Source organism: Lycium barbarum, chromosome 11 (genome assembly GCF_019175385.1).
Source record: "Lycium barbarum isolate Lr01 chromosome 11, ASM1917538v2, whole genome shotgun sequence".
NCBI lineage: Eukaryota > Viridiplantae > Streptophyta > Magnoliopsida > Solanales > Solanaceae > Lycium > Lycium barbarum.
The window spans coordinates 76,168,064-76,183,007 of record NC_083347.1 but is presented as its reverse complement, the minus strand read 5'-3'; the positions used below and the strand labels follow the sequence as shown (position 1 = coordinate 76,183,007).

The window sequence follows — 14,944 nt, the reverse complement described above, 5'->3', positions numbered from 1 at the left end:
GCACCTATCCAATCCTTTGAGCGGATTGTTTGTAGTATATGTGGTGGTCAAGATGGCCATTGGAATGGTTGTCCTAACTCTTATTCCTCATCCCCGAGCCCCTATTATGATTCTCTTATTGTTTGTGATGTTAACAGGAGTAATGAAGTCGAGGATGCAGAGAGTCTTGCTCGGCTTACAGATATGATGAAAAACATAGTGGAGCAAGACACATTGATAAGAGAGCAAAACGCAGAACTAGAGAAGGCCATGGAGAGGATTCGTGCCAAACTCACAGAGATGCAGGCCGAGTCTGAAACTTGTAATCTGCAAGTTACAGGCTTAGCCAACACCCAAGACGAACCTCAAACAGAAGAAGAGAGTGAGTTCCTACAAGGAGATAACTTCGAAGAAGCAAAGATAGTGAGCCAATCTTGGCTAACGGAACAATCTCAACAAATGAAATTTCATGGGTTTCTCCGCGATGGACTCACAAACATGGCGACACAATTGATAGAAGGCAGAATAGAGCTCAGACAAGAGATAGACATATTTGACTCAGATATCCATGACCTGCATGCTTTAATGAATAAAATGGTTGAGATGTCTGACGCCCAACCACCAGTTGTTGTGGATACTGGCCTACTTGTGGAGCAGGAAGAGGAATTCCAACCATTCGATCAGAATATTGTTGATGATACCAATGTTGAGGGGGTGCATATGAGTGAGGATGTAAAAAATAAGGCAGTTTCGGAGTTGGGGCGTGTTGGTCCTCATTCTAAACATTTTTATACATTATCTTTGGTTGGTGACATGGAAATCGAGCCCTCCAAGCTTTTGGAGAAGGGTATAAATAAGAAACAAGACCCTTATATCCTAAAATTTGCCACACCAAAAGGCAAAACGGCATTCCTCACTTAAGGGCCAAGAAGTGCAAGATGCGACACCTATTGCTTGGTTCCTTTATTTTCACACCACCGCCCCAGGAGCGGAGCAGAAAATTTGATGCAAAATTAGGGGCACAATTCACATCCTCAAGGTGGAGGGAAAAATGGTGAAATTGATTCACGTCGTGCCACGACGTTAACTAAGGCTCTGGTTGGGAGGCAACCCAACTTTTGTAGCATATATGGCATGTGTATGTTCATGTTGCAGGACCAAATAATGAGCAAGAACAATAAACGCTCGAAGCAATTAATGAAACAGCTCCAGGTTTGTGTGTGCTATGCCCATACGTCGCATGGCAATCGCACAAGGGGTAAGCAGGCCAAAATTTTGGCTAAGTACAAAGTTCAGAAATGGGTGTGTTATGCGCTGACCATGCGACGCATGGATAATGCACGGGTCGGCCCAGTTCGAAATCTTTTAAAAGAATAAGACACGGCCGACCCCCCCCCCCCCCCCCCTTCCCCCCTCTCTAAAACAGCTCCCAACCGAACCCAAACACGAAAACCCTTCTCCCAATCCCTTCCAACTCCAAGGAAAGTAGTGTAAATCATCTCCTCCGCAACACAAGGTAAGAATTCGTGGGTTTTCATCAATGAAATCCCATTCCTTCTTTCCCCTTTTTGTTGGGTTGAGAGATTGATAAACAAGGGTTTGTGGGTTGGGCAAATTTGGATGGATGTTTCGGTATTGTGTTGTTTGTAAAGAGTGTTAGATGCTAGAACAATGATTCCCAAACATAAGGAAGGGTTTTACAACCCTCCATTGTTGCAAAACTTCAAGGGATAGTTCTATGCCCACAAGTTGCTTGATAAAAATTCCTCAATTAAGTTTCGTGTGATTTTTGTGAAGTCTTGAGTAGAAAATAAACTTGAAACAACATTCTAAACCATAGGGCATTTCCATGAACACCCATAGGTCATTCAACATGTTTTTCCTTGTTTTGTAGGATAGTCTTTATTTCATTAATTTTGTCGTTTTAGGCTTAAAATTAGTTAACTTCTTTGTTTTGAGTTTTGTGTATCATAGTCGGAAGTAAGTGTGGGGTCATGGAGAGTCATTAAATCCATGAGAGAACCCGAACATCAAGAAAGATGAACATTCAATGCTTAAACACACGGCTCACAATAAGTGAAACGACCCCACTTGGTTTAAGATTTGCTAACGAAGTTAGAGGTTTGTGTTTTGAATCTCCAGAGGTACAAAGAGTTCCCCTTGGCTGATGGATATGTGCATGAACGACCTGTCAACAAGGTGGTGAGGCTGAGGATGATGACTAGGCCCTAGTAGGCCTCAGGGAGTATTTCTTGCCTTACTTTGTTTTTAAATTTTTCCATCTATATGCTTCGAGGGCAAAGCATGATTTAAGTGTGGGGTGGGAAATACGTCCCTTGTAACAACATTTTGAGGTTAAGGATGGTGATCAAGTTGCCATAGGTTTTCTTTTTGATTAGTGTTTGAGTCTTTGAGTCGAAAAAACAAAAAAAGAAAAAAAAGAGATTTCCAGTTTTCTTGCGTTAGTTTTTCTTGGTAGCCTCTTGAGTCCCTCGTTAGTGGCATACACCATCCACCCCATTGGGTTTTCTTATGACCTCAGGTCTTTCCTAAGGGGGGACCTTTGAACCGGGTTAGATTTTTAGTTTTTGTAGAAGAGTCGTAGGAGTCAAGCCTGTCAGACCACTCGAATGCTAGGTGCTCAGGTTAGGTGGAATGTGGAAACCATGAGTTTTTCTTGAAAATCTTTAAAAAACATGCTTAAAAATAGGCAACCTACCTCGAAACATTTCTGCAGTAGACTGCATTGACTCATGTATGACCCACTTGGCATGATTTGTGATAGTTGCTTGATTGGATGGTTGTATGAATCTGTTTTGTGTTGATTATGTGTTGTGTGTGATGTGAGGAAACTCTGATATGATCCATGCTTGATAATGATGACTAGAACTTGCCCGGTGTGTTTGTGAAGTGAAATTAAGTGAGAAGTTTAGGAAGTGATCTAGGCATTTCTTTGTTAGCCAAAGTTTGAAACGTCGCTTGCCTACCCTTTGTGTATGTATATCCCTAGTCAACCCCGTTGAGCCTTTAGCTTTTCTTTTTTTACAACAGCCAATTAGCCTACTCCCGTTGTTCGTATTGACCCAATTTGATCCCTGTTTTACTCCTTAGGCACTTTTAATGGTTACTTATTGAATTGGAGTTAGGATGTGAAGTTAAGGGAGGGTTGTTGAATGAAGTTAAAAATGAAGTCTATGGGTGTGTCTGAAGGGTAGATGATGGTTAGTGGGAAGTAAAAAAAAAAAAAAAAAAGAACTGCAAAACAGGAACTGTCTAGTTTGTCATCTGCGTTCTTAATGTCGTCTCCCACTAGTCTGTCGAAAACAAAAGGATGCTTAAACTTGAGAAAATAAATGGGTGTTGATAAGATAGAATGGGTAGCATGTGGATGAATGCTATGGGTGATGAAGGATGGTGCAAAAATGAACTATGATTGTAAGGTATTAAAAGTTCTTAGGGAGGTTAGTCACTATTTTCCAAAATATTTCCTACCCGTCCCTTAAGCCTACATTGCAACCATACAAGTCCTAAGTGATCCTAAATTCACCTCACTCTAAGTTGCTGAACGGTTACACTAAGGGCAAGCCTATGGTTCGTCATGTTTGAGCATTGGATATTCTTTGTAAGAGTGAGCGATATTGTTGCATCTTATGTCCATTGAAATAAGTCATTAATTTTGTGTGAGATATGGATAACTCTCTTTTGGGTGAGGACACATAATTAATAGGAGATGGATGAAGTACTCCCGCTCGGTCAAGTAGCAGGTTCTTTATGTCTTGAGTGGTGTCTGGAGTCATATGCATGTTTTTTAATGTATCGTTTCTTGAGAGTATTGGTTGCTAGAATTTTGAAGCATAAGAAAATGGTGGTTTTGAAGCAGTTGGCATGACTTTCAAGAATTGGCTCAATGTGTATGTTAATGCAATTTCGAAACTTGCATATCCACCGAATTCTGATGTAGACCTGTTTGAGTGGCATGGCTAAGTAAAGTACTAGGGAATGTATGATAAGTGGTTGCTCGAGGGCGAGCAAAGTCTAAGTGGGGGGGGGGGTGTTGATGTTTGGCACAAATATCTAGATTTAGTGTCATTTACACTTCACTTGTTAGCACTTTCATCGCAGTTTTGAATGCGAATTGTTGTATATGAGCTTATGTTGGTATGTTTATATGAATAGGTACAACAAGGACCAGCGAAGGGTATTCCGGGCAGTTTTGAGTGATTCCGAGGCTGTGTACGTTGATTGAACGTTGCGAAGGAAGTTCCAGCACTTGAAGGCAAAATCTGACCACTGAAGGGTCTCATGCGCTGGCCATGAGCCGCACAGCCAGCGCACAAAAACACCATTCCTGAATCTCAGACACACCATGCGTTGGTCATGCGCCACACAAGAAGAACATAAAGGAGGTTATGCGCTGGCCATGTGACGCACAGCCAGCGCATAAGCGGCGTCAATTCTCCTATGTTGATCGGGATTGGGCCCACTTATCTAATATTTGCCCTAGCTTTTAAATAACCGTTTTTACATTAGAATAGGGGACTTTTTGACCTAGAGAGAGTAGGAGCCGCCGTGGAGGCTGGAGATTGTTGGGTTTTATCTTCTCTTCTCCTTATTACTAAACTAAATCTGTTAAGGAGATAATGATCCAGACAATCTCGGGTGCCTCAAGGGCCGTCGCAACGGGCGGTGAGAAATCCGTTACAGGTCGGATTTCTCGCATTCGTGTCAACTGGCGTCCCTCTGGTTTGTGATCCCTCGGGCCTTATTTTATCCGACTATTCGAACCCGAACCGACGCTATATATTAAAGCCAACTCTCTTATTTTGCTTCGATCTTCCGTAGACGGATACAAGTACTTTGCCCTGGTTTACACCATATACAGATAGTCCCTCCATTTTTCGGTGGAAAGCATTGACTCCAGGGAATAGATTTGAACCAAAAACAAAACTGGTCAGTGATAGCAACACCTAAGGTCCAGCTCTGCCGCCTAAATAGACATTTGTTCAGTTCTGCACTCTGCACGATGTTGATGCACTCTACACGATGTCGATTGCTCATTATTACGCCACTGTAGCGATTAGCCTCAAAAACCGTTTGACATTATGACTTCCAACCCTTTGCGTATAAAAGGTAGGTGCTCCATACACATTAAGCCATGCAATTATTTTCCTTACACGGCTAAAACCCTATAGAAAAACCCTACATCAGAACTTTTTGAAACCTCTTTCTTCGAACCCTTTTCTTCAATAATGTCGTTTATTCCTATGCTAACTCAGTTCCCTGCTAATACCACATAGTCATCTCCTTCTTTACCACAATCCCCAACAGGTGCTTCAAGTTCTAAAGAAGAAATCGAGTTCCTTGCCACTGACATTCTCCCCGCTGGCTTTAAGTACCCAAACGATTGTAAGGTTTCAAGTCATCTTGAATCTGTAGAGAGCTTTGAATCGCTTATTGACGCTGCCACTATCCCCAAAGTTCGTGATAATTGTAACTTGGACGCCAACGTTGACGTCGTCCAGTTAACCATGGGACAAAAATAAACCATCACGTCGCAGGTTACTCCCTGGTTTACACCTATCCCTTTGCAATTGGCTATTCTTTCCCCATTCCTCAGATAATAGAGGATTTTTATCGTCGCTATCGGATTTGTGTAGGGCAAGTTGCTCCGCAGGTTTGAATATTGGTATATTGTATCAATCTTTTGGCCAACATAACCGGGGTCTCTTTTACCCTTGATCATCTGATTCACATCTACGTCCCACGAGTTGTCCGAGCTGGCCTAGTGCATCTGTGCCTTCGTGGAGCACGAGGTCTCATCGACCCAGAGGATGACTATGACACAGCCTGGCTGCATCGATTTGTTATAATTCGGACGAACCAACTCCATCGTTCTCTATCCTAGCCTTTTCCCGAAGCGTGGAATCCTGCTCCGGTTTCGATCGAACCGAAGCTTATAATCAGAATTTTCGACTGGATCGTCGCTTTGTTAGACGCTTCTCGTGACTAACCCGCTCTTGGAAAAGTATCTCTTCCGAATGATGGAGAGGGAAAAATCATTGTAAATTTTCGACCTTCATGTTTACTCGCATTTTCATCCGTTGTGCCTTATATCCTTATTTTCAGGGTTTCCAACGAAGAAACTTTCCTCCAAGCAGAAAAGTACTAAGGATGATGCTACCGAAGATACTATTCCTCCGAGTAGGAAACCGAGGCAAATAGATGTTCCGACCATCCTGGCTACCTCCACAGGAATTGGCTCTCGGATTAGATCTCGTCGCCTGCTTTCAGAGGCTAGGATGGGAGCTTCTTACAGGAACCAAGCCCCCGTGATTATCCTTAATGATGATGAGTTGCCAGCCGAGGTTAACGTCGCTATGTCGAATAATCCTAGTGGTGACTCGACCATGTCAAAGTAGGAACCTGGAACCACTTAGCCGAAGTATGAATCTGCCAAAGCACCCAAGGACATGAACCGAATATCTTAACCTTCGGGTCATCAGACTGATTTTTCCACCTTTTTTGTTTTGTTTAAGACCATATGTTTGGCCATGTTTTGTATGGTTACTATAACCGCGATAGTTGCGTATATATCAATGTATAAAAGTTTTATTTGAACCGGATAGGACCCTTTTATATTACAAATACTTTTATCCGCTTTGAGTTTTGTCTGAACCAAATTGGGTCTTTTTGTGCATGAATTTTTCTTTTTGTCCGAATTTCCAGCGGAATAACGAGAAGTGGAATGTCGGTCTAAGGAGAACCTTCTTTTGTAAGTTTTGAAATAGGAGGAAAAACAAAATTTCTTTTCACGTCACGTCCGTCTGACTTCGGACACATGTAGCTTCTCGATTGGACGTCCCTTCGGTTATCTGATCAATGCGTTTTGCCATAATTACTCCTCGCCTATAAATAGTCATATTCCCTTTATTTCACCATTTACTGCACTTTCTTACTCCCCGTTCTTCACTCTTGCATCTGCTCTACCTTTTATCTGATACGTTCAACCTTCATCAGAATCTTCAAACTTTCGCCAGAATCCTTCAAATCTTCACAAACTTCTCCAAATCTTCATCGAAAATCTTCAAATCTTCACAAATTTATTCAAATCTTCATACATTACCTTCAAATCTTCAAAAATGGCAACGAACTCCTGATCCTCTTCTTAAAATGCCTTACCAGCTACTTTTCCTCCTCCAGCGGCTGATATCGGTACTAATTCCGAGGTTAGTGATCGGACCAAACCCTTTGAACCTCAACCACAAGATATTTTGCCCATAGACTTCCACTTCGATGCTGAATTTGCCGTCGAGGAGGTCGTGAAAAAGTCCGATAGGGGGCTCGATGTCCGACGATACCCTTCTTCAATCAAGGCGATGGACCTACCGCGAGTTCGGACTGAATGCGGTTGGTCAAACCATCTGTCAAAGATCGTTGTTCGGGGTCCGGACGATAACATCACAACCTTCATTGAGGGATACTCAAGTGTTTGCACTTACCCTTTCACGTTCAAGCTAGACCCCCCAATTGATCATGTCATTCTTGATTTAAGTCGAACATATAAATTGTGCCTTGCACAAATCAGCCCAAGTGTTTGGAGGATTGTAACTTGCCTCCGATTTTTGGAAAATAACATTAATGAGGAATTCATTCTGCATCATTTGATCCGGCTACACTGCCCGCGTGTCTTCCGTGGCAGGGTCGTAAAGCTTTCCAAACAAGGAAAACACCCTATCCTCTCCAGCGTCAACAAAAATAAAGACTGAGGTTGGGTGGAGCGTTTTGTCAGGGTCAAGACCGCAGAGATTATCCCAGAGAGAACTATGTCGTTTCCCGAGCAGTGGAACAATACTCGTAAGCATTGTAAAACTTTAATCTCTTCGTGTGCCTTTAAATATTCATCTAATTCTATTCTATTTCAGCCGTTGCGTGGATCCCGGACGAAATAAACAACTTTCACGGTTAGGTAGAGGGCATTATATGCCAATACCCGCATCAATTGCGCACGTGGAAGGAGCTATCCGACAAAAGGTGGACAGCAAAAAATCAAGGTAAGTGGATTTCTTTTGCCTTGTGTTATTTCATTTATCCCTTTATCTAATATTGACATTTTTCTCAAGATTGAGGAAGGGTTTCGTAGCCCCAAGGCCTTAATCGACCGATGCCCTTACCATGCTGGATGTGAAGTTTGACCCGTCGAGCTCAGCGTGGCTCATTGCCGAGGCAGAGAAGAAGAAGAGAGCCAAGTCCTCCAGGCCCCTGAAGTCATCTTCGGTGAGCCGAAAAAGAAAGAAAAGCTCTGGTGGTGCTTCAGGAGTACGGGGCCTGAGGGACTTCCTGGACGATGATATAATAATAGCGAGAGTCAGCCTCGGCTCCGCCACAACTGCTTCCACCAAGACAGAACCCACTCCGGTAGATGTTTCGGACGAGAATATTGTCGGCGGTTCGACCAATCTCGTCGAGGGTACGACGAAAGTCGCTTAGCTCCCACCATTGATGTCGTTCACTCACCGGCCCCATTGACGGTCGTCTTGCCCGAGGTGGAGGCTGTCGTGGTTAGGGATGATACGTCTCCGGATGTAGGACTTGCAGCTAAGAGGGCCAGACATGTCGTGTCAGTTTCCTCTTCGCCTCCTGCTCATTCCTTCGGGCAGGAAAGTTTAGATCACTTGTTTCTCGAGGCAGAGGTTGCCACCACGTCCGTTGTGATGGCGAATGCATCCCGGTTTATCCACCTCATCATTCTGCAAAGACCGAGGGAGTCTTTTCGGTCCCTCAGGGTATTCGAAATCAGCTCAAGGTCAAAGCTCGTGGATACCTTCCTGGCCCTGAGTGTCGACCCAGAAAGAATGAGGTTGGTCACTCTCACCGTTCTCGAGGATACCAGCTTTTTGTCCCGGCCTGTTGGGGTAGCCAGCTATCTACACCCCCTTATGTCGAAATCCGACAAAGAGAAAAAGGGGAGAGTCTCCTGGAAATGTCTCCTCAACAAGAGCATGCATGCTGCGAACCGGGTAAATGATAAGTTGGTATTTACCAACTTATTTCTTCTTTAATCTTAGATTGTTGTTATGTTTTGATTGAGAAAATAGTGCATTTAATGTCGTTTACTTTCATTTTATAGGTTCATATGATTGAGAAGAGCTTTGAAAGAAATCAAGTGAAAAACAATTCAAAAAAGAGGTCAAATCGAAGAAATGACAAAAAATGGACAGTTTTGTAAAAAGGGGACAAATGTGCAAAAAATGAATATCAGGGGTTGTTTTGGTCTAATTTTGAGTGGGAAAATTTTCGGACTACAAAAGCAAGACTTGAAGGCATTATTTTTCATTTTTGGCCATTTTCACAAGATTTTTGGAAGCTAGGGTTCTTCAACCAATACTATGGAAGAGAAGATTGTAGCACTTTAATGAGTAAACCCGTAACCCTTTCTTCAATTCCTTGTTATGTATTGAATATTTAAGCGTGTTGTATTTTATTCTCTCACTTTCATCTTGTTTATGAGAATATCCATTATCAAGTGTTGAATTAAATCTCATATTTTGCTTATGTAATGAATAATTTTTATTTCTAATGAAGAGAGTTAAAAATAATTTAAACAAGTAAGGAATTATCACCAACTAAGCTAAGCCAAACACTTTCAATATTTGATTTTTGATTTAAAAACTAACAAAGACAAAACTAACCTAGAAAACAAGTAAAATGATCAATGGCCACAAGCATGGATACAAGAAAAATTACTCTCAAGTAACGATCCAATGTATTTTACGATTTCACAACTATGAGTGAGTTTATGCTAATTAGATAATGATCTCTAAAATCTCATCAAAAGTCTCTCCACCAAATCAATGAATTTCACTCGAAGCTTTCTCAAGCCTTAGAGTGTGATATTAAGCACAATCAATATAATCTCAAGTAACTTTCCTATCTCTAGTTCAAGTTATTAGATGGGTTTTAAAGCCCCAAATTCTTGTTAATTAATCTTTCCCAACTTCAATCTTCCTCTCTCGAGCTCAAATCGAAGTAAATGGGCAGGTCTTAGGGTTAGCTAATCCGTTAAGAAACATTAAAGAACAAGATTAAAGAACATTAAAGAAACATTAAAGAACAAGATTAATTAAAACAACATTAACTCACATCATTAGCAATAAAAATCATTCAATATATAAGTAAAACAAGAGTTTCATCCAAACTTTAATCATAGAATATTTCCATAAGCAAGATTCAAGTAATGGAATGGAGTACTACACACTTAGATATTCAATACATAACAAGGAATTGAAGAAATGAGTAAAAGAGTAAGAAATTTCTCATCTAAGTCTTCAAATCTTCTCTTCGAAAGTCTGAGTTGATGAACCCTAGTCTCCAAAACTTGTGTTGAAAATGGCCAAAGATGATGATTTTGCCCCCAAGTCTTTCTTTTAATGGATTCCCAATCTTCTCAAATTAAGATTTTGCCAAAACAGCCCCTGATTTTCAGCATTTAAGTTCCGGCCATTTTTGCATTTACAGCCACTTTTTCATTTTCTTCAATTTGGTCTCTTTTTTACTTGTTTTTCACTTGGTTTTTTCTAAAACTCTTCTCAATCATATAAACCTATAAAGTGGAAGTAAACGACATTAAATACACTATTTTCTCAATCAAAACATAACAACAATCTAAGATTGAAGAAGAAATAAGTTGGTAAATTACCAACTTATCAAACCCCCAAACTTAAACTATTGTTTGTCCTCAAGCAAATCAAATCATAAAATTTCATTTAAAGGACTCCATTCAAAAGTGCACCAACATCATATCAGGTCAAAAAGTCTATTTTAAGCACAAACACATGACTTTAATTGGTACCAACAATTAATCCAAGACATATGAATCACCAACAAATCCTCAAAAATTTCATGTCATTTCAAGTACTTAAACTGCAAGTTAATCAAAGTAGGAATCAAGTCATGATACTAAAGTTTCAAAATTTGCCTCATTATCACAAAATATCTTTCTTTTGTTCATTCCTCACAATTGGAAATTGGAACACGTTCACAACTCAAATTATCATGTGCCTTCACAATCAAGAGAGTATCTCACACTTATGAAATGTTATTTAAAACACAAATGGGATATCAAATTGAAAGAATTAACTCTCTGTCTCACACAAAGTTGTTCAAATGCACAAAAGTAGTACCATAGGCTTGTCCTTCATGTATTTCTCCACTAATGTAGACACACTTGGTTCAAAATCAATTAGGACTTAAAGGGTTGTAATGTAGGCTTTTGGCTAAGGTAGAGTACAATTTGGGTGAGAGTGACTCAAAACCTCCCTAAGCACTACAATTTGCAACAATCAAAACACATTTCCTTTCAGACTTTTCCACCCTTTTCTTCATTTTTCATTTCACCAACTAGTCTTCCCTTTATGCACAACTCTTTATTATTCCTTCTTTTTTTTTTTCTTTTTCAAAATAACAGGAAGTTTCCAAAAAAAAAAAAAAAAATATTCTACTACTTCAATTTTTTTTCCACCTTTTCACTTTTAAAGTAACTCCCACATCACAACTTTTTCTAACCATCACCCCAAACTTAGGCTTTTAGCCTATGTTTGCACTTGCAAAGCACTCAAGAAGCTAAAATGTAAAAAAATAGGTCAATAAAGAACAAAAGGTTAAAGCTTGTAACATGGTTGCAAAGAAAATGTTAAAGACTCAAAAAGGGTTAACTAGGGAAAGTACGCAAGGGTACGCAATTTAAGGCACAAAAACGGGTCCAAGGAAGGCCTAACATCATTTTCCTAAACCAAGTGTAGTCTAGGATTTCGCCTTGAAACACATTCCGGGCAAGTTCTAGACCACAAATAATGCAAAAGAACTCACAAAAACCTCACCACACATGGCACATGCAAACTCAGGTGGAATATGTATCCAAAACCCAATTAAAACAAATGAACTCAAAGAAAGTCACTCACAGCCTAAAGAGACTACTTAGTGAACTTAAGAGCCAAACATTGAGTCTAAAATTCTTAACAAGAATCATCACTTCAATCATTTTTTCTTTTCCAAAAACCACTAATTCATATGCCAAGATTTAAGTGTGTTGGTACCAAGCAAGCCACAAATGGATCAAGGGGCAAAATCACATCCCACACCACTTTTACTCCTAACAAAATTAAAGAAGCTAATAATGAAAAAAAAAATCATACTAATATAAATATGCCATAAAAAATATCAAAATAAAAAGTTAATCTACCAAATCCATCAAATCCGTCAACCACCATATATCATCACAAATAAATGAGCCACCCCAACTAAAAATATTGCATTGTCCTCAACACAATAAAATAAAGCTCAAGTTAGAGGGACTCCCTGAAATATGTGTTACTGAGATATTGCCATAATTTTGCTCCTCCTTGAACGGTTTCATTTCAACTAGAATTCCTTTGTGTCACACACACCTCAAAATGATTGTAGAATATACGAATGAGGTTCTGGCAATTAGAGTAATGTATAATGCATCCATTAAAGCCAAAGAATAATTAGAAGTGAAAATGCAATGTATAGCTCGGGTGATTTGAATACAAACACTCTAAAACCAACCCGAACTACCCGAAACTTAATTCTACTCGTCTCCTAATGTATCTCGATTACTCAGACTTCACCGGCGAATGAAATCGCCTCTCAGACAATTCATTGAACAGTTTGCGTGCATAGTTGAGACTCAATTCTTTGAAACCTTTAGACAACTGAATTACCCTCCCACAAATGGTGGGAATTATAGTTCAACACAGATGCAACACCAAACACCAACAATCATTTATAGAATTCAAAAAGTTCCGCAATTAAAGCCCATAATGTTTGCTCTTTGTCAAAATTTTTGTTCCAAGAGGGACAGGGGATAGGTTTGACAGCAAGAGAGAGAAAGAGAGAGAGAGAACTAAGAAGAGGAGAGGAGAGAAACTTACCTGGCGCTGCTGGTCGAAGGCGGCAGTGGTGGCGTGAAGGTGGACAAGGGAAATAAGAGTGTTTGTGGACTTGTAATTTTGTTTTAAAAATAGCAGATTCTTGTTGGGGTGTGGTGTTTTAAAAGGGGGGAAAAAGAGTGAAAAGGTTGTGGCTTTGCTTTAAAAGAAAAGAAGCCAGCTTTTAGTGACTTATCTGAAGCTGCTCACTAGAACGCATAACACATAATGCATCGTTTCACTGGCTTGCTCATTTAATTCCAGAAGCCATTCTTTTCCTTTTCCCTTTTTTTTTCTTTTTGAATTGTGCAGCCTGTCCACACTCTAAATTCTAGTTCATGGACTGTTTCCTGCATTGTTTTGCTTCTGCCCTAATGAATGCCTTGTCCAAAACAACTCCAAAAAAAATGAAACTTTGCATATTAATCAAAACAATATACTAACTAATGATAAATAAATTATCAACGACAGGTTGCCTCCCACCAAGAGCCGCATTTAATGTCGTGGCATAAAGTGAGTTAACTTTACCATTTTTTCCTCCACTTGGAGGATATGAATTTTCACCCCAACTTTAAATCAAGCTTCTGGTGATGCTCGTGGGATGGTGTTAGAAAAGCAAGGAGGCCAACTCTCGGGTATCACATTTTACACTTTTTGTCTTTCAAGTGAGGGATGTCATTTTGTCCTTTTTGGCATGACAAACTCCAAAATGAAAACGTCTTCTTCTTCACCTCCAAAATCCTCCATAGGCTCGGTTAATTCAATTTTCATATCACCAACAAAGCACAATGTTGAAAAATGGTTTGAATGTGGTCTAAGATGTTCCATATTCAGATTCACTCCATTTTTTACATCTTCACCCACAAATGAACTAGAGTCCTCAAAAATTATTTTGTGAACCTTTTTATGCAACTCTAGTATCATTTCTTCAATTTCGGCATCATTCACTACTTTTGGGTCGGTTGGTTGGCAATCCACCATTAGATCTTCAAAATCAATCTTGACCTCTTCTTCATTGAAAACCAATTCAAAACTACTATCCATAGCCCTTTGATATTGAGCATCACATGCTTCAATTTTTGCATTCAAATCAGTCTCCAATTCTCGGATAGCAATTTCAAGTAGCTCAACTTCTTGACTTTGCTCAACATGAATTTTTATAATTCTTCCATCATTCATGAAATGCCTTCACGGTGGTCCCAATAGACTTCAAGTTGTTGAGCTTGATTCATTAGCCAATCTTGGCTCAAAACCCCTTTGTCAAGTTTTTCTTCATTGTGAGAGTCGGTCAAAGCTTGTAAAAATTCTCCCATGATGAAATCCATGTTTTGGATAGTTTCATCATCTCCATATTGAACCTCTTCCCACCATTTGGCCACAACTTGCCCGTATTTTTCATTTGTCCCCATTATGCTATTTATTATTTCCTCAATTTCTTCTTTTTAAGAATTGGAGATTTCTTCTTCAAGATTTTGCTCTTCTTCTTCAAGTTGAACCACTTCTTCAATTGCATTACTCTTGTCATGGTCATAAGAATTTTTGGTCTCATCTTTTAAATTTGAAATCTCTTCTTCAACCAATTCATTTTTAGAAGTCGACACTTCCATGACAATTGAGGAATTGACATCCTCAAATGAATCATTCATTCTTTTTATAGCTTCTCCATTTTCCAAGATGGATAGTCGGACGAGTTTACGCTGCTCCTTCATTTTAGCTTCCCGATCTAAGTATGTTTGGAGCATTTACACGAGGCCTTCAAATCCGGCATTTTGTCCTTCACTTGCCATGTCATTGTTCCTATAAAACTCAAAAGCACAACTAGCATTTTCATTAGAACAACTTGGGGGAGGGGGAACAAAATAATTGGGACAATCACTCCAATGTCCATCTTGACCACCACATATATTACAAATATTCCCATCATAGGATTGAGACGGTGCACACATCTCTCTCCAGGAAGCATTTTCACAATCTTCCAAAAAATGGGGTTCTCCACAATATGGACATGGGTCATCAAA

General features: G+C 39.8%; 1 long non-coding RNA gene across 1 annotated transcript; it reads right to left on the bottom strand.

Annotated features, from left to right (window-relative positions):
- Positions 1 to 10,190: 10,190 nt before the first annotated feature.
- Positions 10,191 to 13,304, bottom strand: LOC132617174 (uncharacterized). The gene is made up of 2 exons (XR_009573651.1): positions 12,930 to 13,304; positions 10,191 to 10,579 (listed from the first exon to the last, which is right to left on the bottom strand). It is a non-coding gene; the product is annotated as an uncharacterized LOC132617174 (long non-coding RNA).
- Between the last annotated feature and the right edge of the window lie 1,640 nt (positions 13,305 to 14,944).